Source organism: Leptonotus elevatus, chromosome 9, assembly GCF_054856555.1.
Source record: "Leptonotus elevatus isolate MCC_2025b chromosome 9, RoL_Lele_1.0, whole genome shotgun sequence".
NCBI classification, from domain to species: Eukaryota; Metazoa; Chordata; class Actinopteri; order Syngnathiformes; family Syngnathidae; genus Leptonotus; species Leptonotus elevatus.
The window spans coordinates 2432447-2456840 of NC_141247.1; the positions used below are offsets into that span (position 1 = coordinate 2432447).

General features: G+C 41.0%; 1 long non-coding RNA gene across 1 annotated transcript; it reads left to right on the forward strand.

The window, feature by feature from the left end:
• Positions 1-1736: 1736 nt before the first annotated feature.
• On the forward strand, positions 1737-22696 carry LOC147167857 (uncharacterized). Its single transcript, XR_015095906.1, has 3 exons — positions 1737-1778; positions 6481-6518; positions 22577-22696. It is a non-coding gene; the product is annotated as an uncharacterized LOC147167857 (long non-coding RNA).
• The last annotated feature ends 1698 nt before the right edge of the window (positions 22697-24394 follow it).

Sequence of the window (24394 nt, forward strand, 5' to 3'; positions counted from 1 at the left end):
ATATTGAAATTAAAGTTGGGGGAAAAAATGCTTCATATGCTAGATTTGGGTCTTCATTTAAATAGACCTCAGACCAGTTTTGTTTTTCTAGATCCATCTTTAAGGCAGCAATAGTATGTTGGGTTCTTATTCTTATATATTTATTTATTCTTCGATTCTTATTCACTTTTTTATCAATATAATCTTGAAAGGCTGTTAAGACAGGCAGATGATCACTTATCATTTATAATGAGTCCACTTTGGATTTTCAGATCAATTCTATTTGTAAATATGTTGTCTATTAATGTGGCTGTCTATTGTCATTCTACTAGGTTTTGTTATTAAAGGAAATATACCATTTCCATGCATTATATTGATAAAGTCTGTTGTTTTTTGATGACCATTTGGGTTTAGTGAATCAATATTGAAGTCCCCTCATAATATTTGTGTGATGTTTTGGGTTTTGTTTGAGTTTTTCTTAGTTTCTGTCATGGTCTGTTGTGTTCTGTTTTCCTGTGTGTGTGTGTGTGTGTGTGTCTCCCTTGGTCTTGTTAAGTGTAATCCCTTCCTTGTGTCAACCAATCAGTGCACTCAGCCACAGGTGTGTCTCATTTTGTAATTAGTGTGTGTGTATATAGTCTCTTGTCTCTCCATTGTTAAGTTTATCAAAACATAAGTAGGCAATCTCTTCTCTATCACATGCAGCTTTCAGTTAATTGTATTTTTATTTTTTTATTGAAAAAAAATAAGACGGGCACCAAGGCGACGTACTCACCCTGCCAATGCATATTCGACCAGCAACTTCATCTCCTGGGGGTTTTGCACATTGTGCGTCAGAAGATGCGGGCGGATGCTGGTAACGCTCCGCCCACACATGCCACACAACCTGGAGGACTGCAGACGCAAACACCAGCACGACAGACCATGTCAGGTGTGCCGCTGTACTTGTGGCGCGGGCATGCGTCAACAACAGGCATGCACAATGGGCATGCAGAATGGCCACAACAGGTGACGATGAGTGCAACAAAGCTAATGTGTAGTAGGCATTCCACCGTTCCCATGCTAGCAAAGCACAGAAATCGGGGCCAAGGGTGAGTGACACGGGTGGGTGGTAGGTAGTCTGGGTGGTAGGTGCTTTCTTGTAGGTATGGATCAGGGTGGTAGCTAGGAATGTGGCTGCTACAAATTAGCCCCATGGAGTCAATGAAATGAGTGAGTCAATGAAATTAGTCCAATTGAGACAATGTGCGTGCGTGCATGTAGATTAGTCAAGTGACACCAAATACATTCCAAATAAATTGGTCAACTGGCAAAAATATAATAAATTAGACAAACAATTAAACAAAGCCCTTCCGCCCTGTACAGAACGGTTTGGTTCTTGTGAGCTGCTCCCTTTTGTGATTGCATGTGAGCTTGTGGGTAGGTAGAGCCGAAGCAATGGCTTGCTTGCTTGCTTGGGCTGCTAAGTCACATGACAGACAGCACAATACAAGGGGTGGGTCATGTGTTAATGGGTGGGGGAGGGTGCTGGTGGGGTAAAAAAACAACAACTGTCTGCTGACAGAAGCGGCAAGTCTGGCAACTTGGTTGTCCTGTTTGATAACTGCAGCGATGCATACAAGAGCAAACTTAAAAACTACTGTATCGATCTCATGGCTCGAGTATCGATCCAATACAGATACCGACTAGGTATCTATTGGATCTACCCGTCGACTTTCTCCACCTACTTTAGGGTCCTCACAGCGCTTTAACACTTCTCTTCGTCTACTTAGTGATGACGCAGGATCAGGAGCAACTGGGTAATGACCAGCAATTAAATTTTTCAGTATTTATTGAAAATAGTATATATGAATACTTTTTTCCATATTTTTAGTTACTACTACTGTTTGTCGTTAAATGTGTGATATGTAAATTACTGTAATGTGTGATTGTTTAATTAAAACTGTGTATAATGAACTCAACTCATTAAATCCCCAAATCATGTAAAAACATTTTTAAATACATTGTCCTTCACTCCCAAAAACGTGTTACATGTTTTTATGCAATAACATAGAGAACGGCTTTGGTGTAGCTTCCAATATGAAGAGGTGGCTTAAAGAAATGGTAGTTATTTAAAAAAAAAAAAAACCGGCCACCAGGTGGCAGCAGAGTATAAGATATCAGCCAGGGCCATGTTGCAACAAGCTCTTTTTGCCAGTGTTTTCACCAGCAATGTAAATATTGATGAAATTTAGCTATATTCTAATGTTAATTGCTGCAAAAAGGAATTGGATAAATAAACTTTTTTCCCCTAATAAAAGAAGAGACTCAAATCTTTCTTAGGGTAGGTTCCATGTTTTTATAGCAATAGAACAGAATATTCTGTGGACCTTGCAAAATCAGTCAAAATCCAGTTAAGCAGCCGGGAGCAAAGGGGGTTGCTTCAGTGAAAATGGCTAGGAGTGAATGAGTTAAGCTCATTCGTAGTGCTTCAAAAAAAAATTGTTTCAAATTTCACTTCAAAGAAAAAAAAAAAAAAGATTGTCAGGAATGTTCAAACACAGATATACTTTGGCGAAATTAATTCACAGCTTCTGTTATCAACTGTCAAGACACACTAGACAAATATATCAACCAACTTGGTTTTGATGTTTGAGCCGTGCTATTATTAGACAAGTAGCATGTCTATTTTGAGTGGTAACCGTCACCAGCTAAAAGAGACTATAGAGAGCTTGTACATGTAGTGCAAAATGTCAATCAAGCAATTAGTGACAAGCTCATTGAAATACCTTTTTATTTTTATTTTTTAATTTTGTATGTGGGTGAGTATGTGCGTGTGTACTCATTAGTTCACTTAAAACCTATTAAAAATCCCAACTTGAGTCGTAAGGTTGTCAGGAGACCCGAGGAAGGATCAAAGAAAATAAAGGAAGGGCAAGGGGCAGCGGCAGGGCCGCAGAGAGAGGGGGAGAGCCCCCCTGTTGATGCTGATGCATTGTGGACTGCTTTGGATGATTTTTGCTGCAAACCTCATTCAAGGAGAGTATTGACGCTTGTTATGTTGCACTAGTTAGGTGACGGGAATGATAGATTGTGCGGGGTCGTGACGGAACCAAGATGAACTAGCAGCTCAGTTTGCGAGCGCTCCGTAGCACAGGCGGTTAAAAACAGGATTGTGTGTGCGTGTGCTATTGTGAATGTGTATCAGTGTCCCCCGCAGATGCGCCCATCATATTGTCTCGTTATGGAGACAACCTTGAATTGTCAATTGTAGAAAAAAACTCGGAGGAGTTGTAAAGGAGCCCAGCATTCAGTCATTGTAGGGGATTCTCCACCACCACTTCGCCGCTACACTTGTGGTTACTGATTGTTGTTTAATTTTGACATTCTTGTATAAAAAGACAAAGAAATAAAATAAAATAAAACCCATGAAAAGCCCACTTCTCTGTTTTGGCGGCTCCAAAAGCCTGCCGCGATGCAGCTCCTTCCACCTCGTGCGGTCTCCCGGCGGCTCCAATAGCTGGCTGGGTTGCAGCTTCCAGCTGGGTGCACGCCATGCACAAGGCTCCAATAACCCGCTGCTGTGCAGCTCCTTCCACGGCGTGCGATGTGCCGGCGCCTGGCGGCTACAATAGCCCGCTACGATGTAGCATCAACCCACGAAAAGACTGCTTCTCTGTGTGGGCGGCTCCAAAAGCCTGCCGCGATGCAGCTCCTTCCACGTCGTGCGGTCTCCCGTTGGCTCTAGTAGCCAGCTGGGAAACAACTTAAAGCTGCATGCACGGCGTTCCAAAAGGCTCCAGTAGCCCCCAGCGATACACTCCAAGCATGCCACGATGTCCGGGTGGCTCCAGTAGCAGTGTCAAGCAGGCCGCACGACGTTACAAAGGCTCCAATAGCCGGTGTGAACAGCGTACTTCCTGTGGAACACGTCCGAGTTTGCTCCCCCCACCTAAAAATAACGAAGCAATTTTCGACCTAAATGTAGGGGCTTGTCCATCACCACTTGTCCGCTACACTTGTAGTTACTGATTGTTGTTTAATTTTGACATTCTTGTATAAAAAGGAGAACAAAGAAAACAAAATAAAACCCACAAAATTCTGTCTTGGTTGGAAAAATGGCTGACATTTAAATCTTAATTTACAACAATATAATTCTCAAAGTAACAACATAATACAAGAAACACCCCTCGAAAATTGTTTTCTTCCCCAATCAGTGACACCTGTCTCCCCGTGGAACCCTAATTAAATAGTATCTGGCCACCTGCTCATGGCTCAGGCAAACAAACAAAAACACACTGCCCCCCAGTGGTTGGAGGTAAAAACAAATGAAACATGGGGCTCCTATAGCCATAGTTACTTATACAGGAGTGGATCACGGATCACAAAAGTCACGGTTCGGATCGGATCGTTTTTCAGATCCGAAAAAAAAAGAAGATAAATAGTACCTTGTCTTCATTTATTTTGTAAAACGCTTTTTCCATTAAAAAATGTCTAATATAGCCGTTTAGAATTTAGGAACACAACTTTAAGTGCAATAGGAAGAAGGCAGAAACATTCTTACTTTATACAAGGTCCATGTGTTAAATAACTAGGTATTAATGGCTTAAAGTTGTGTTCCTTTAATCTAAACATTTTTAATACAATGTTTTTCTTTTTTAATGAGCAAAAGTGTTTTATAAAATAAAGACAAAGCTCTATTTATCTTTTTTTTTATGTAAATACCTCAACGTGCAATTTAGTTCACATTACCTTCCATTATAACATGGTCAGTCTCTCCTTCGGTATCTTGAGGTCTCCCTGATTTTTTGGGGGGATTTGTTGGAATTTAGATGTTTCTGGGGTTGGGGAAGAATTCTGGTGGGTGGCCCGGTGGGTGGTGTCTGGTCGGTGCTGGATTTCACTTTCGTTTGTTTTCTTTGGTCCCCTCGGGTCTCCTGACGGCGGTGTTCGGTTTAGGTGAACGGTATGGGATTTTTTCTAATAGGTTTTTGGTGAGCTAACAAATACACGCACACACGCACATACACATACTCACCCACATACAAAAAAAAAAAAAAGAGCAATGATGATGACATTACCGAATGAACAATACTGAGCTCTTTAGAAAAAAAAAACATGGAGAGTGAATTAAAAATTAGCCTTGGTCCAGAATATTGAAAAATAATTTAAGTAAGCAAGGTACCAGCTGTCAAACACATTTACAGCTACCAGCCAGAGAATCGTTGGTAATGCTAACAGCTAGCCGCTAGCACTTAGGTCGGAGACTTGTGCCGTATCATACGATGATGGCGTAATTAATTAGTGTTTTTTTAGCGTCCTAAATTAGGAATTGAACAAGTTGGTCGCAACTACAATAAAGAAATCCTAAACGTCTAAATGGGAAGTCAAGCTAACCATCACGCCGTGGCATGGGCCAACGTCAAAGTAAAAGTGTACTAAGGCTATTTGCGTTGCCGTCAATGTATTACTGTTTTGGTAAACTTTATTTTGAAGTTAGGCTTAGCATGTTATGTTGAGTATGTTTCAGCTTCCTTGACATGACAGAATGGTATCGACTGTGAATGTGCACTTGGGTTTTTTTTCTTCCACCAACCAATCTGCGGATCGTGTGTGATCCGAACCATGGGGCCTGGTCCGAACTGACTCGTTGCACCACTATACAGGAGTAAAGTTCAGATAACAAATGTTTTGGGAGCAGCCCGACAACAATTTGATCTGACCTAATTTGTTAGCCTTTGTCTCTGTGGGGCTTCAATTAGCCGAATTAACAAGCACTTCTTCAAGATGAGATGCCACCTGCTCCTCGGTGGCAGCCGTTTTGCAAAGGAACTTAAACAAGTCACTTTTTGCAGAAGTCTTAGTGTTGATCGCGCTTACTAGTGCTGTCACTATCAAATATTTTTTAGAAACGATTAATCTATTGATTAATCGATTAATAGGATTCATTTCAGTTTTGCATTAAAGTGTTTTATAAAAGGTACAAATGGTTACTGTTTATTAACCAGTGATTGGTGTTTATTTTGTACTTCATAGTCGCATAGTGACTAAATAAAAGTTGGATTGATGTTGTACTGTGTTACCGGTAAAAAAAATTTTTTTTGCAAATGTCTTATTGTGATTAAACACAGAAGATAATCAGTCTTCTTTCATAAAGGTCTACAGAAATCAGTGAACAATTCTGTTGATATGCTGAAATCAGAGGATTTGGACAATTTTAAATTTAAAAAATTGCTCCAAACGATTACTTGATTGTTAAAATAGTTTGATGATTAATTTGATTATCGATTACTTGTCATATAACTGATTAATTTTGACAGCTCTAGCTCTTATAACATATAGAAAGATGGGCAGCTTGGTCGCTCCCATTGAAGTTGCTCCTGTCGGTTGAGTTTTGCGATATATCAGGAACACACCAGCACCAATCAGCAGGATGCCTGTTTTCAGGATTCCAATAATGTAGATGTCCTCCACATCCTCAATGGCATAATTGATAGGTACACTATTTTCTACTTGTTCCAGGAATCTAAGGTGCACCAAGGAAGAAATGTCCCTGGAGGGTAAGTAGGCTTCCCCTTACTTGTTTGTCTCATTGAGAAAATTCTGTTGATTAGGTTGACAGTCCAGCTGACCAATTCCATGGTTAGTTTCGGAGGGGGAAATTACAGCAGGAGACTTGAATGATAGTCGAACAAACAGCACAAGACAAAATCTTGCTTCTCTCTCTCATTCTCTAACATCTTTAAAAAAAAAAAAGTGCATTAAGAGGGAATACAATTCTGAATAAAATTTGGTTAAGTAAAGGTTGCATTAAAATAAATGGCTTGGGTGGTGAATTATTTGTATTCTTTCATCACTACTGTAAACTACTTTTATACCAAGCCGCTGGGACTAGGGTGTGTATTTTACTTCTGGGTCTATAGTCATCATCACATTTTTATCTTTTCCATTACTGCTACCATTTTGTTGTGGCAGTCTTATCAAAATATGTTATGTCGGCATCATTAACCTACAGGGAGCCGGTGGAAATGTGGGTTCATAGATAGAAAGAGAAGAGGAAAGCACAAAGACTATACTTGAAAGTAGGAACTTTGAGAGAGTTGGTTGACATGATGATTAGGAGAAAGGTAGAGCAGAACTTTCAGCCGCTCTACTCCCCACCTCTGGAAATCTCTGACCTGCGCAATACAGATTCCTTCTCATCTTCAAAATCCAAACTTAAAACACATCAGTTCGATCTTCCCTGCTTATTTCTTAATTTGTTTCCTTTTATTGTAGAATTCTGTTCTGATTGTTGTTTTATTGTTGTATAGCTTCCTCGAGGGTCTAGAAAGGTACATGTTAACTCTTTCAAACTCCAAAATGTATAAATAATTTTTTTAAATACTTTATCCGCCACTCCCAAAAATGTATTTATAAGATTTTTTTTTTGTTTTGTTTTTAATACTAGAGCATACAGAAGGTTTTGATACAGCTTCTGACATGAAGAGGTCGCCTGGGCCATGTTGCAACAAACTCTTTTTCCCAGTGTTTTCAACAAGTTTGGGATAAATGATGAAAACTTAGCTATATTTTAATGCTGATTGCTGCAAAACGGAAACAGAAACAAATGTACTTTTTTTCCCCTGAGGACAAAAGAGACTCTAATCTTTCTTTTGGGTAGGTTCCATGTTTTTATAGCAATAGAACACAAAATTCCGTGGACCTTGCAAAATCCAGTCAAACAGAGCGAATGGGCGTTGCTTCAGTAAAAATGGCTGGGAGTGAATGAGTTATTGGTAAACTGCTGTATCACATACATATGTGATATGTATGTGATTATATATATATATATATATATATATATATATATATATATATATATATATAATATATATATATATAGGACTGATTGTTAATCAAACACACCAATGTGTAAACCAAAATACAGTAAAATTATATAAAATAACACAAAACTAAAAGTAGTAAACTTTTCAGCTTGTATAAAAATATTTTGATTCCACTGTGAGACTATTAAAATAACATTATGTTAAAAAAAAAAATACAAAACAGTGTAATAAAATGTAAAATATCTGGCTGTTGAATAGTAAATATTTGTGCTATTTTCTTCATTTGTGAGCTAATCAAATACATTGATGCATGCACATTACAACACATCAAAAAATAAAGACTCATGGGAAGCATAAATAAAGAAAAACTCAAATTCCAATTGCCAAGTCTCTGCTCTCAGGCTTGTTTTGCTTTTAGCCCAGCTTGATTGGTGGTGGGCGGATCCTCAAGTAACAACTGCAGCTTGTCTGTAATCGGGCTGCTTTCAAAGGCAGCTCAACGTGTGCTTGTCAGTTGTCAGACTTTTTGCTTGTTCACCTCTGTGTTCCAACGGTTAGTTTAGACACCTTGTATGTACCTCGACTCACCTTGTCCTTGTCTTGTACCCTGCTTTGTTCTTGGATTTTCTTGTTGATTAGTATCCTTGCACTTTTTCTGCAAGCGTTGTTTTGTTTGTTTAGTACTTCCAGTTGTGGAAATAATGGCATTTAAACTAGCGGCTTTGGTAACTCTGTTCTTTTTTCATAAACGGAGTAATCTAACCCCATATGTGAAACGCCGTTATTAATATTGTACGTGAAACGTGTTGCTTTACAACTGATTCATTAGTTTCAAGGCTCAAAATAAGCTTACAGTCCACACACCAGACGCGTATTTAGTCTATTTTGGGGGGTGCTTCAGCATCCCAAAAGTGAACAATAGCACTCCCAAAATTGTTGAGTATATATATATATATATTAGGGATGTTCAATATCACTTTTTTTTAGACCAATACAATACTCAAATCTTAAGTACTCACCGATACCAAGTGCCGATACCATTAGTACTTTTGATACATAACATTTCCACACAAAAAAAAAAACGGGCAGATTTTTTTTAAAGACCTATTAATCCCAATTATAGCAAATGTCCTTAAAATTGCTTGATAATAGCAATTATATTCTTTCAATTTGCTCAAAAAGTAATTTTCCATAGAGCACACAATAAAATGAATAAAAAAAAAATAGATAAATAAAATGAAACAAATAATCCAGTGGCCAGGAAAAAAAGTTCCAATCAAAATATGTGGTTGTAAAACTTCCTTTTTTTAGGAATACAGTAGGGCTGCAACAATAGAGTATTTTAGTATTTGAATACTCGACTGAAAATTCCAAGTACTTGGATTAAATAAATTTTTGCTTGGATAAAGAGTAATTTAAGCACTTAAAATGCAATTTTAATTCAATCAACAGTTTATTTTTTCAAATTGTACACTTACATTATACTTATACTATATTTATGAATTTGGAGCAGTTGACCAGTAGGCCTAATAAGGCAAATTAAACAGGGTATTTTTAAGGGATTTTCCTTTGCGTTACAGGTATAAAAAATAAAAAAACGCTTGTGATGAATCTGCAGACACGCAAAACTTTAGCTACTGGAGTACTGCCCTACATGCTACATCTTAAATCGGGAGCCAGTAGAAACGTAACGTGGCAGCCTTCACATCATGCTAAAATAACATATACACATGACAACCAGACAAAATAATCCCCCACACACTGACAGAACTTCATTCACTCAATGAGTTTATTTGAGGGAAACAACGCACTTCACCCATACACAGACTTTTACATGCATTATTATTATTTTGTAGATTCAAGCGCATTTCTTTTTTGATGTGTATGTTATATATATATTTTTTATAACAGTACAAGCAAGATGTAGTCAAAAAATAAACATTAAGTTAATGTCTGTTGATATATTTGATATGCTGTGTGTTTCATTTAAAATAACATTTCAAAAACAAGTCCAAGGTTCATTTTTGTTAATTCTTACTGTTAACTGTGGGGATTTGGTTTACTCTAGAAACATGCAAACTGTCAATGCGTATGTTGAGGAGCTTTTGTATCAAAAAGAGTACCGTTTCCAAGAAATTAGGGTTGGGATATGTGTATATTTTAAGTCCTGTTCTCCTTTGCATAACTTTTATTAGATTCAGTTTACTCACTGACTTCCCATGCAATTTTTGGAGCGGGAAGTACTCCCAAACCACGGCAAGCGACCTATCACAACCCCAAATCACCCGCTCTTTGTGTACCACCCAAGCACCCCCAAACATCTTTATAGCACCCCTAAACCTCTAATCCTAGAATCGCCTCTGCCACACACCTCTAGTCATTACACCATAAACGTTTTGACATTGTGTAAAATGTAAATAAAAACAAAATGCAATGATTTGCAAAACTTTTCAATGATTATACAAAGACAAGATAGTTAACATTCAAAATGATAAACTTTTTTTGTTGTTTTGCAAATATTCACTTATTTTAAATTTGATGATTTGACACATTCCAAAAAAGTTTTGGAGTGTGTGGAAAGTGTTGTCTTCTTAGGCCCCGTCCACATGAAAGCCAGTGTCAATGTCATGTTCCTTATCGTTCAGGCCGTTCGGTCACACGATGGCGCGGTTTTGGAGTTTGAAACCGGGCTCCAGAGTGGAAAGATTTCAAAACGCGCCCGTTCGCGTCCATCTGGTCACCATATGCAGGATACTCCTCCAGTGATGACATAATAATTGCAGCTCGATGATGACGCATTGTCGCAGATTGATGACGTATGCGCCAATTCTCGTGTGAATGCGCGCGAACCGTCAGTCTGTCAACAACATTGGTGGATAGCCGTCTTGTAGTCAATTCTACATAGCCTCCTTAGCTTGTTTATGCTTTTGCAGCAAAATATTTTGCTTCTTTACTCCCACGTTCAACAAGCGGTGTTGTACTTGAATCACCGCCATTGTCACTTCTCCTGTGTTCGTCTTTTCCATGTTGTTTTGATACAAGCAAAGCCATGTTTGTTCTGTAGATTGCAATAAAGTTAGAAAAAAAAGTGTTCGTCTTCTTTGCTGATTCTTCTTCTACGCTTCCCGTTAACTCCCTGTGGCTGCGCTACAGCGCCACTCCAGACTTGGCATATACATTACAGCCATTAAACGTCCTCAGCGTCTTCTTTTGGACACACGCAAGTCTTGAAATGTTTCTGTGTACGAGATTTGTTTGAGGAACGAAGCCGGCTTTGCTTCTTTTCCAAGTTATGTGAACTTGTCGTTCAATGATATACAATAGATATAGTATAAACATAAAAAAATTAAACGCTATTGCCATTTTATTTTTATTTTTTTTAACGTTTCCTATGGGTGGTGTGCCTCGAGATTTTTTTGATGAAAAAAGTGTGCCGTGGCTCAAAAAAGCCTTAGGGAGAGGGAAGTCTGGCCTTCTCTGCTAAAGCTTCTGCCCCCGTGACCCAACCCCGGATAAGCGAAATGGACGGACGGATGGATGGGTAATCCACACTGGGTGTGGGTGTACATCCCTGATGATCGACTCTTGCTTAAGTGTTTTATTTCATATCAGGTAGGCTACTCCATTACTTAATCTCTTTCTCACAGATAAAGAGGTCCAATCAAATGAGTCTGAAGAACAGGATTATAATGGTGAGCCTTGTCTATTGCAGTATTTACAGGTGATTTTGCTTTAACCAAGGCTCATTCAACTTTCCAGTAGGTCTTTGCTTGCTCTGGATCGTTTTGTGTCAACATTAAGTAACACTATATTGCGAATTGCAACTCTTAAGTAATCACATCATATGTTTCCATTTAGCTATTTCCAGAAAGCTACGCACTCTGAAAGAACCAATAGATTTTAATTTAATTTTATTTATTTTACCAAAGCTCAAGTGCACATTCACATCTGCGACTGTTTTTTTGATTAATCAGTTTGTGTTTTTAGAAAAGGGGTTTCAGAATGACTTAATGTGATTGGCCTTCATCCCCCTGACAGATAATGCCAAGAAACGTCAGCCCAAACGGGGTTAGGTGTGAATACATTTAGCATCTTGAAAATCCTGAAAATGCTAATCTGCCACTTGTGAATCTGTTGCGTTCCACTAAGACTCTTTTTTTTCTTCTTCCGCTGCTTCATACTAGCGAAGCAAAAAGCATCAAATTATATTTACTGAATTATTCAGTTCTAGGGAGCTAAAACTGAGGCTTCTGCGGCTCAGCAGACCCTAGCCCTTTGACTGGTCCCCCCAAGGATATGCTTAAACCAACATGACCCTCCTTCAGGCTCATATACTGACACACATGCAACCGAGCACATACAGGACATTCAGGAGAGTTGGCTCCGTTCTGTTTAGTTTCTGGGTTGAGGTATAGTGTGTTTCGTCGTGTCGTGCCCTGCCCTGCCCTTGTGGTTCACCAGTATATCCGCCCTTCCCTTGCCCTTGTGTGTTACCCACGCGCCATAACATAAATTCTGTTCAAATCAATTTAAAATCAAGCCTGGCACGTAATAGTAACACTACCCCTACAGTTTACGGCGAATCGGTGCAAAAATCTAGATCAGTGGTGTCAAAGTCCGGTCCTCGAGGGCCTGGGTCCTGCATGTTTCAGAGGTTTTCCACGTTCAACACAGCTGATTCATATTTAAGCTCATCAGCAAGCTCTGCAGGAGCGTTATAATGATTATTGAATCAGGTGTGTTAGAGTAGAGAAACCTCGAAGACATGCATGACTCGGGCCCTCGAGGACCTGTGATCTAGATTAAAATGCTTCATTTGAATTTTGACAATGACAGCACGTGTTACCGAAATAATTAAACTGGCTGATGTATAAGTATTTTACTTTGCTCAAGACCAATAAAGTGGTGCTGCAGAAAGTACATTCTCTGTGACGGCCTGAAACACTGACGAGTAATGACAATGCCTAATACATAGACATTTGGTAAAGGGACAAAAGGTCTTTGCAACCATAATAAAGAATTTCCGCACACTGACAGGACTTCACTCAAAAAAACTCAAACTCAAATCTGACACAATCATTCAAAGGTGTGCTTGAATGCTACAGATCACATTAAAACAATACACAAAAATAAGCACCAACAAGAGTTCTCATTCACAATTGAAAACATCACAGGAAAGAACTCAAATCCTGTGATTAATTAATTCCAAGAGGTTCAACAGTGGATAGTTTGTAAGCTTCTCTTCTCAGAAATTGTTTGATGTCACCACCTATTGCATTTCTTAGACCCTACTCTTTTAATACCAAAAAATCTGAGGGAAGCTGCAGAACCATGATTTTTATCTTTATATTGTCTGGCAATAGCATAATCCACAGTTCTCCACAATATCATTCTGGAACTGCTCCACGGTGATTTGCTCAGGAAAAGCGGGACATTCTGTAGAATACTTCGAGCTGATTGAACGATGCGGCATCTTGTACACATTTGTTTTGACCAATCACGGCCACGGATGAAAATGTCGTCTTCGTTTTCGTTGAAGGGGGGAAAAAAACGAACATCTTTACCATCTAAAAATACACGAAGCGCCTCATGCTGCTCAACATTGAACAAGGAAACGGTGAGTAATTCTGCGAGAACAGAATTAATTGCAGCTTCCATTTGTCCATTTTAGGTTTGATTGTTTGCCCCAGCGTCGGCTCTGACTTCCTGGTTTCGCCACAGCTGCATATCACTCTAAAAAATGCAATGTTGCTCTGTAATTGGTCGGTGGAAATCAACCAGAATTTTTTTTCCTCAAAAGTTCTCTGGGAAAACGGCACTCATTGACACACGGCGATGAACTAAATCACTGACTGTTTACCACAGAACAAGTCAAGTAAGCCTATTTTGTGCATGCACGTTGTCAGATAAGCTGCTTTACTGACAGTTTTTTTTGCCATTCAAAAGGCGCACGTACAGAAACAACCTCTTGGAACTAACACAACTTGATTTATCATTGCACATGCGCAAAACAAGCTGTCGGCTTTTCAGCTTTCCGTGAGGAAAACAGGACAAATTACACAGGAATTCAAGACTAAAACAGTAGAACTAAGGTATTGTATAATAGAGGACACATGATTTTATTGAAGGGCTTGGGTATGCACTGCATTGATAGTTTATTATGACCACTCGCCACTGGCACATATGCTATAATGTATTTTTTATTTCTTGTAAATCAATGCTAACTTTCTGAGTCTCTTGCTTCATTTGATCAATGATAAGTCAAGTCAAGAGAGCACTTGTTCAGAATTTGGTCACACTTTTTTTTCTTAAACTCAGGATCTTGATTGCCCAACGTGGGTCTTTTATTGATTCTTAAGCCTCTAGGGATTTGTTTGTTGTGCCAATATTTGGACAATGCTATGCCATTCGAGGCAAATTTCTTTTTTCTCTAAATATATCATCTTTGACTTCTCATTTGTCAGACTCACTGTCAAAATATCCATTTGGCTGTCATCAAAGAGAGATCGTTGTGAAATTATTCTTTGTGCTTCCATGTCATTGTAGGAAAAGCAAGATGCTTGATTCTCGTGTTCACTTTGTTCATTCATACTGGTATGTGGAGCATGCAAAAGACAAGGGAAACTTCCTGCAGTGTTTACACAGCCTGAAAAGTTCTTATCAGGTCCGGGTAATGTTGGAGTGGTGCTTTGGACGTAGTTTTTCATCTGGAAAAACTTTGTGAAAAAGATCCCTATGGTCTGCAATTTTGCAGTGAAGAATTGAAACAGACAGAAAGGGACAGTTCCACCACGTCCTTTCAAGATCATCAAAACTTTCCAGATTTCATCCACACCAGGGATGTGATGACCAATCAGTAGAGGCAAAAGTCTGAGAAGTGCTCAATTTAAAATTTTCACTCCAATCATTCCCTTGGTGGTGACGTTCTTTGTGAGGAGTCGATTTGTTTGGTTAGAAAAATGTATATTGAAACTGTTCAATGGCCTTATTTATAATTTTATGGGAAATATATATCTTTGATATCAGTTTTGTTTAAGCACAAGGCCAGCTAAATCCGAACAATACCCTCCAGAAGATTGTGCAAAAGATCTGGTGGGTAGCCTTCAGTCACATGAAAATGTTCCAAACTTTAAGTCAGAGGACAGACTCCTTTGACACCATGTTTCTGTGCCGTGCTAGAATCTTACAGGACATCTTGCACCTGTCTGTTGTGACTTTATTTTGTTCAGGGTTGGAATGAGACTGTTTATACTTCTTTATGTTGTATTTGATCCTTTGTAGCCATACAAAATCGACACAGTTGACTTACTGTGAAGCTTTCAAAAAATTCTCCCAATGAATGTGCAGCGAGGTGTTCTGCTGCAACAAACAAAACAGTCCTTTTTATGCTTACTCCAAGCTGTTCCACACACACTCCTTAAGAGAAGTAAGGTCCTGCAGGAGAGGGTGAAGAACTTCCTGATAACCACAGTCTTTGATGTTACTGACCTTGCAAAAGCAAGGCGGGGTGAATAAAATGAAGGGAAGAGTGATATTTTGGTGCAGATTTCCAAGTACCCAATAGATGGCACAGACAGATGTTTCTTCCTTGAGGTTCCCAAGGGGTTGGCCACCTCAAAGTCATCAATGTACAAATTAAGAGCAATTCTGAACTCTTCTTCTGTCGAGAGAATTACATTTGAAGCGGGATCCATCCCTGTAAGACTGATGGCCTTGTCCAAAATGTCCCTATTGTTAAGCGAAGTCTGAATCATTTTTAATATAGGGACATACACAACCGTTTGTGTGTTCTTCAAGACGAACTCAATGGGTATGACACAAGAAATTCTCTTAAAATTTATGTTATTTTGCTTGTGAGCAGTAGACAATGGTCCTCCTACAGATCTTAATTTCAGGAGAGGGTTGTTCTTGGAAAAATGTTGGCTACCTCTCTCGCTAAAGAGTCATCATACTGATGTAGTATTTGATGAAGTGAAAAATAGATCAATCGCTGTGGCAATGAACATATTTGGTCAATGGTTTCTTGCAAGACACTTTCTGAGATGTTCAGAATTTTGATTTTTAGAAAAAGGGCAGCTACATTACGTTGCAACTGATCCTCCAAGTCTTCCATATTACCATCCAGGTTAGTAAACTCAAATTCTGAATCTTCGGCATCAAGGACATTGTCCTCGGGTTGATAAACCTTATCAATGAGAGGTTCATCAATATCCTTCTCTGAAAAAAACTATCAGGTTTGAAATGGTGTCTTGATTTGGATGCAGTACAAGGCTCCACAAAGTCACATAACTGACAATGGAATTTGGTGTGACTGGCTTTCCTTTCCTGGGAGTGAGCGGTGCCTGGGGTCCAGTTCCAGGATTTCTCCTGGTAAATTGATTTCAAATGCTACGATTGAACAGTGGGTTAGATCAAGTTCCAGGATTTGGACCTCAAATGTGGATATATGTAAGACATTGCGCCTATGTTTTTCAAACATATATTTTATTAGAAATGAACAAATTCAGTATTGTAATCAAACTTTATTTTAGTTAACTAAAACAAACATTCAACATAAGGAGAAATATAAACATAATAGATATATACTGTAAGTATATTACATATATACACACACACAATAATTGTGACTATACTTTGTTGTTATTATTCACCCATGTACATCCCATTGTCAGTGTTCACAGCAACCACGACCAGTTGTTTTTGTTCTTCATTGTCTGTCTCCATTTGCTCATCCCCCTGGTTTCGGGTTTGAAAATTGTTCTCAGTTTTTTTTTGGGCCCTCCACCTGGACTGTATGTTGTTGTCGTTCTCCTCCGAATATGCCTTGTCGTCGTCCTCCTCGGAGCATGTCTCGTCCTCGTCCCCCTCGGTCTGTCAGTCGTCGTCGTTGTCCTCATCCTTTTTTTTTTTTATTCTTTTTTTTTTTTTTTTTAAAGAGCTCAGTATTGTTCATTCGATAATGTCATCATCATTGCTCTTTATTATTATTATTATTTTTTTAAATAAATAAATATATATATATATATATATACATATATATATATATATATTTTTTTTTGTATGTGGGTGAGTATGTGTATGTGCGTGCGTGCGCGTATTTGTTAGCTCACCAAAAACCTATTAGAAAAAATCCCATACCGTTCACCTAAACCGAACACCGCCGTCAGGAGACCCGAGGGGACCAAAGAAAACCAAGGAAGGTGAAATCCAGCACCGACCAGACACCACCCACCGGGCCACCCACCAGAATTCTTCCCCAACCCCAGAAACATCTAAATTCCAACAAATCCAAAAAAAAATAAAAAATCAGGGAGACCTCAAGAGAGACTGAGGAAAGGAAGGAAGGACAGACGAAGCCGAGTGAGATCCACAGACACCAGCCTCCACCGATTCAATGACCTGAGGAGGAAGCAGATTGTGTCTGAGTTTCGATAGATGCTGGTGTGGTGGATCTGGCATGCATGAAAATCTCCACCAAAGAGGGGAGCCATCGACCCCTGCCACGACAGAGCAAGCGCAACACCTCAGGGCCCCCCAGGCCGCGGCAGCGCCAAAGGACGACCCCTGGGCCCCACCAGGGCCACCGGCCGGAGAGCAAACCCAGGAGCAGGAGCGCCCCCCACCCCAACACGGCCCGCGCCCCCGACCCAACGCAGCAAGACGGGGCACTGCAGGCCCGCCAGGCACCCCACCGGCCCCCAACCCCCGCACCCCCCACGACCCCCCGCCCCCCATCCACCCCCGCCATCCACCCCAACCCAGCCCCAGCCGCCCCCAGGTCCCCAATCTCCCAGACACCCCCCACCCCGCAACCCCCCCCCCCCCCCCCCCCAACAAAACCGCCCCACCCCCCGACCCCACCCAGACCAACCGGCAGCCCCCCGACCCCCAGCCACCAGGGACCCCCCACCGGCGCAGAAGAGGGGCCGGACAGCGGAGTGGAGGGCAGCCGCGCCCACCCCACCCCCCGCGGGGTGGAGGGACGGAACACCGGGGGCAGAAGGGGAGATGGGGGCACCGGAGGACGGCCGACACCCCCGAACCCCAGGCCCAGCGGGGGAAGGCCCCGGTCGTCACCCCAGCGTTCTTTGTGAAAGTTAACCCCTGTTACTGAGTCCGTCAGCTCGCCGACTGGCGAACTCTACCCCTAAACCGTGAATGTGACCCCACCCAGTGTATATACAAGTGTGTGTGTGTGTGTGTGTGTGTGTGTGTGTGTGTGTGTGTGTGGGGGTGTGTGTGTGTGTGTGTGTGTGTGTGTGTGTGTGTGTGTGTGTGGGGTGCATTAAAAATAGATAGGGGGGGGGGACACGGACAGGGGACCGCAGCACTGCTCTATACCGCGGTCCCCAACTGATGGCACCCCCACAAGCTCCCCCCCCCCCAGTTGTGTGGTGCATTAAAATTGGAGGGGAGTTGTGGGGTGAAGACGGTGTTTCCACCCTACCCCACCCCCCCAAAGTGTGTTATGTGCCCTATATGACTATAAAAGTGTATTGTGCAAACCTAGTGTAGTGAGTTAAGAGGAGCGACCAGCGGGGCCCTCCCCAACCAGGCGGGGGCAGGAGGCGCACCCGCCCACCAAGACCCCACCCATCCCACCGGGGCCCCGGCGGGCGTATGGGACCAGCCACCCCCGCCGGCCCCCGGAGCACCGAGACCCGGGCCATGGATGGAGCCCCCGGCCCAGGGGAGGGGAAGGAAGGCGTACCGGGGTGGGGGGAAGGAGACGACAAGAAGGGCAGGGGGCAGCGGCAGGGCCGCAGAGAGAGGGGGAGAGGAGGAGGAAGGGGGACGAGGGAGAAGGGACAGGGAGGCGGAGGACGGGCGGGGAGAGGCGAGGAGGGAGAGGCAGCAAGGGGGAGGAAGGGGGAGGGGAGAGGGAACCACGGGGCACCCCGGCGGCCCACAGGCCCCGAACCGCGTCGCCGGGCCCAGAGCGACGGACTGCGCCGGAGCGGCGCCGCCCCAGACACCAGGGACAGCCCCGCAACGCAGCACCCCCCAAGAGACCCAGGGAACGGCCAAGACGCAGCCGCCACCCAGCAGCCAACAGAGGGGCAGACCCGCCCATGCCCAGCCAGGGGGGGACAGCACCCACAGAATTAACCCACTGGCATGCCGTGAATCCGAATATCAACCCCTAGTGCCCATCGGAGGCGAATCCGCTCTATCCCGCTGGCAGCAGCCGGGTTCCTGACTATAAAAACACACAACCATTAGTTATAAATTGCCAAATACAGAAACATCAATGCAAGTTATCACGCTGCTGTGGCTCTCGCTAACAGGCAGAATTAAGTAACCAGGTTTAGGTTAAAAAATTCTATATACGTAGACCATGTTTCTTTAAATTTTGACATTTGGTTTTTATTTGAGGCAGATATTTTTTCCATTAAAATGTGATTTATGAGGAGGTTAGACCATTGGTCGATATTCAGAGTTTGTTTATTTTTCCAGTTAACAAGAATTGTTTTTTTTGCGATAGTAAGGGCTACAAGTATAGATTGAAATTGTTTATGTGGTAAGTCAGTTGTTGTTAAGTCACCTAGCAAACACAAGTTTGGAGAGAACGGTATCCTACAGTCCAAGACAGCGGAAAGTTTTTCTAAGACTTTAGTCCAGAAACACATAACCGGAGTACATAACCATAAAGCATGAAAATAAGTGTCTGTAGTGTTTTGTAAACACTGGAGACAAATGTCGGAGTCTGAGAGTCCCATTTTCTTCATCATATATTGAGTAATATATGTTCTGTGAATAATTTAATATTGGATAAGTTGTAAATTTGTGTGTTTTGTCATTTTAAAAACGTTTTCACAAACTTGAATCCAAAAGTCGGATTCCGGAGCTATAGACAAGTCTGTTTCCCATTTCGAGATGGGTAAAGACGTTTTATCAGTATATGAAAGTAACTTATATATTTTTGAGAGTTTTTTTGTTGTTGTCGGAGAAAGCTTGGTAATATCTTTAGCTAAAACAGGCGGTTGGAGCGTACCCTGAAGTGTTGGAATTTGTTTCTTTATCATACTTTTAACTTGCAAATAATGTAAAAAAATTCCGTTTTTTATTTTGTATTTTTGGAGCAAGGATGTATATGATATAAACATATTATCTGAGAAGAGATGGTGGAGATGTGTAATTCCTTTCTGCTCCCACACACTCAAATAAAACGATTGGTTGTTAATTTGAAAGTCGGGGTTATGCCATAGGGGAGAAAGCCCACAGGGCTCCACTTGGGCTTTTGTAATTTCTAGTGCCTTCCACCAGGTAGTCAGGGTGGCGGAAATCATTGGATTTTTAAAACAGTTATGTCGCTTAATCGAAGTTGTAATAAAGAGTAAATCTAGGAGTCTGAGGTTATTACAATCCTTCTGTTCTAGTTCCAGCCAACAGTTAGTATCTCTATTGGGTTGTGCCCATAAAATAATATATTGTAGCTGGTTGGCAGATCGTTTTTCCATTAAAATGTGATTTATGAGGAGGTTAGACCATTGGTCGATATTCAGAGTTTGTTTATTTTTCCAGTTAACAAGGATTGTTTTTTTGCGATAGTAAGGGCTACAAGTGTAGATTGAAATTGTTTATGTGGTAAGTCAGTTGTTGTTAAGTCACCGAGCAAACACAAGTTTGGAAAGAACGGTATCCTACAGTCCAAGATAGCGGAAAGTTTTTCTAAGACTTTAGTCCAGAAATAACCGGAGTGCATAACCATAAAGCATGAAAATAAGTGTCTATAGTGTTTTGTAAACACTGGAGACAAATGTCGGAGTCTGAGAGTACCTCGAAATGTTGGAATTTGTTTCTTTATCATACTTTTAACTTGCAGATAATGTAAAAAAAAAAAATCTGTTTTTTATTTTGTATTTTTGGAGCATGTATATGATATAAACATATTATCTGAGAAAAGATGGTGGAGATGTGTAATTCCTTTCTGCTACCACACACCTAAATAAAACGATTGGTTGTTAAGTTGAAAGTCGGGGTTATGCCATAGGGGAGAAAGCCTGCAGGGTTCCACTTGGGCTTTTGTCATTTTTAGTGCCTTCCACCAGGCAGTCAGGATGGCGGAAATCATTGGGTTTTTAAAACAATTGAGTCGCTTAATCGATGTTGTAATAAAGAGTAAATCTAAAAGTCTGAGGTTATTGCAATCCTTTTGTTCTAGTTCCAGAATGATGATGATGATGATGAAGAATGATATGTTGTAGCTGGTTGGCTATATAATAGTGCATAAAATTTGGTGCCTCTAGACCTCCTTTGGATTTATTTTTCTGAAGAGTAGATAGACTAATCTTTGCTTCTTTTTTTTTTCCAGTAAAATTTTGTAACGGCTGAGTCCAACAACTGGAACCAGTTAGCCGTAGGTTTAAATGGAATCATTGAGAAAAAATAGTTTATTTTGGGTAAAACTTTCATTTTAATAGTGGCTATTCGTCCTATTAGAGAAATAGGAAGATTATTCCAGCGCTCCAAGTCACTATAAATGCTATCCAGAAGTGGAGTAAAGTTTAAATTAATTAAATCAGTTAATTTAGGTGAGATTTTTATGCCTAAGTATTTTAAATTACCTATAGGAAATGAGTAGTGTGGGTCCTGGCTTGCAGGGTTCCATGAATTTTCTGTAATATGTAGAAGTGTTGATTTTGTCCAGTTAATAGAATAATCTGATAACTGTGAGAATTTACTTATTAAGTTAAATACTTCCCCTAACGAAATAGCAGGCTTTTCTAAATAAAGTAAAATATCATCGGCATATAGATTAATTTTATGTTCTGTTGCCCCAGAGTGAATTCCTTGAATCCTTCTTTCCTGGCGTATGGCTAATGCAAGCGGTTCAATAAATATTGCAAATAATAAAGGCGACAGTGGGCATCCCTGTCTTGTGCCTCTCTGTAGAGTATAACTCTGAGATATAATCCCATTAGTAGTAACAGTAGCTTTAGGAGAATCATATAATACTGACACCCAGTGAATAAATGACTTCCCAAAGCCAAATTTATTTAAAACAGCAAAGAGGAAGGACCAGTTGTCCTCATCCTCTTGGCTGCATCTTGTGATTATTTTGAAATAAATTAGTTAGGTATGTTTATTTTTCGGCTCGCAAGCAAGAATATGCAATGGATAAAGGGCTATCATTATACGTTGTAAGAGACTTACCTTGCTGATTAGAAGAGTCAACCAAGGAGCGCATAATATTCTTCCGAATGTGGTAGCTCTCTGGCCCCATCACATAGAACCGCTTGGCGGGTTTGGGGTCGTGGCACCTGCTGTTATTTAGGTCTCATGTCTCATGTTCTGAGAGACTGCAATCAGCCTGTCGGAGAGTAGGTGAGCATTTCTAACAATGGCAAAATCATGTTATTAGTATGGAAATGGGAATAAAAGTAACACACCCATGTTGCAGTGGCTGTCACGTAGGGTCGGGGCCCCAGGCAGACCCAATTTTCCCCACGCCTTTGTAAAGTGTTCCCCCATTTCACAAATTCACTGCCTCGGCTGTTGAACAAAACTGTTTGGGGTTCTTATTCTAACCCGTGAAGAGGTGGCCTCAAAATGAGGAAGTCCAGGAGGCACTCCATAGTGAGTATGTTGACGGTGACCATGCCTGGCCCAAATGTTTGTACGGTCTTGTGATCTGTTACCTGGGAAATTCCAAAGTAGAAGAAAAGGTTATGCAGAGCGTCATACATTTTTATGACAACTTGAAAACAGTGTAAGTACCAGTTGCATGTACCACACAAAAATCTCCATCATTAACACTCACCCTGATTGTGTGTGTTTCCTTGTAGGTCTGCGCTTGTAGGACATCTTTTGGTGTCATGGCCAGGAAGACACACTTACGGTGCCCCGACATTACAACCATGACGCCTACAAGCAGTCCTATCATGTGGTTTAATACATCGGTGTTGTGAGGGTCTTCTTCCCCTTTTCCTCTGTGGGTGCCCTCTTCATGAAGGATCATGTGGTGAGATCTGACCAGTTTTTCTGTAGAAAAATTGGTAAATTACTCAGCAACATCAGAGTTTAAGTGAAATAATCATCCTAATCTGTTTGTATTGAAATGCACCTTTCTTATTTAAAAAATAATATATATATTCCAGTCTTTGTTTTACTATGGGTGCCCCGAAGGCTTTTTTTTTCCAACTGGCCAGTTTTGGTAAAACATTATTAATGTGGTGCTTTGTAGCCCTGACTTTAGGTAGGCTGGAAATGGCAACAAAGTTGAGGAAGGCCTCCATGCCAAGAATGACATGTTTTTGGCTTGTGGGTCTCACTGAGATTATTGAGGAACCTGATGAACAAAGGGTGGAAATAATAAGCAGCATAAATATGGTAATGAATGCAATGACTACGATTTGTAGATAACAAAGTAGAGCTACATACCCTTGAAGGCTCTTTGTGACATTAAAAAATGTGAGACTTGTATTGATTCCACCCCAGACATATGAACGAGGAAATTCTTGGCATATGACCTTTTTTGGTTGATGTTTTCACGCATTCGGGCGGTCTGGATTGGCTCTGTCAGATGGCCCGAAATGCGTCCAACATGTTGTCTAAAAGCAAAAATGACGGGTAGTATCTTAACTCTCCTGTTAAGGATGTTCATCTTGTAAAAAAACAGTAATACTCACCTAAGTTGGGTGTGAGGCTTTTTCGTGTCGAGGTGTTGTGTTTATTTTATGAAGTGCAGATGGCAGCAACTGATGAGGTACTTAGTAGTAGAATGCGGCACATTGAGCTAGTTGAAGATGGCAACGTTGTTGGAGGAGCAACTTGTAGAGTTGTAGACGTAAAGGCGGGTGCCGCAAACGATATGGTGGCAGAAGTCAAACTAGGTGCAGCGGCAGGAGTTGAGGTTCGTCTTGCTGCATGAGGTGCAGCATGTTGATGAAGTAGAGTTTGGGCCAAATGCTGCAGACCCTGAACTTCCTCGAACAGCATTTAAATTTTTTGAGGGACCGAAGCTAAACCATTGACCATGTAGATCAAGGTTGCTTGTTGCTCTAGTGCTCCAGTATGAATCATTTGTCTTGGAGGTGATGGTTGGAAGAAGTTCCTCCCCGGTGTCGGTGGAGCTTGTATGGATGGAGATGCTCTATGAGGAGGTGTCATTGGAACATATGGGGGTGTTTGCACAGGTAGTGACGATGGTGGTATTCTGGTTAAGTTCATTAGTTGGCCCATAATAGCCACTTTTTTGGCCTTGTCCATAATTTTGGTCAACCTCTTTCCCTGTAGAATAATAATGAAATGATTGAATGAAATATCAAGTAAGATTACAGTGTGTGTTTTACAAAGTTGTTGTGTAAAGTGTATATACCAGTGTTTTTCCATGGAAAGAAATGAGGTGTGTGTCCAGCCGGACATACGCTTTAGACTGGCATTTCTTCATGGGGCACCTCAGTCTCCCACTGTAGCGGAGGCTCTTTTTGCTAATATACAGACACTGTCATTTTTAAAGCCATGGTGCTTTTGGAAGTGAGGTTGCAAAAATAGCCTAACGTCGGGTAGCTAATGTGACAATTAAGCTCAGTGTATCGTTGCCCTTGCGTGTGTAGCCTGGAAATCCAGACTCAATCGCAGCTTTGCCGGAGAGTGAGTCTGGT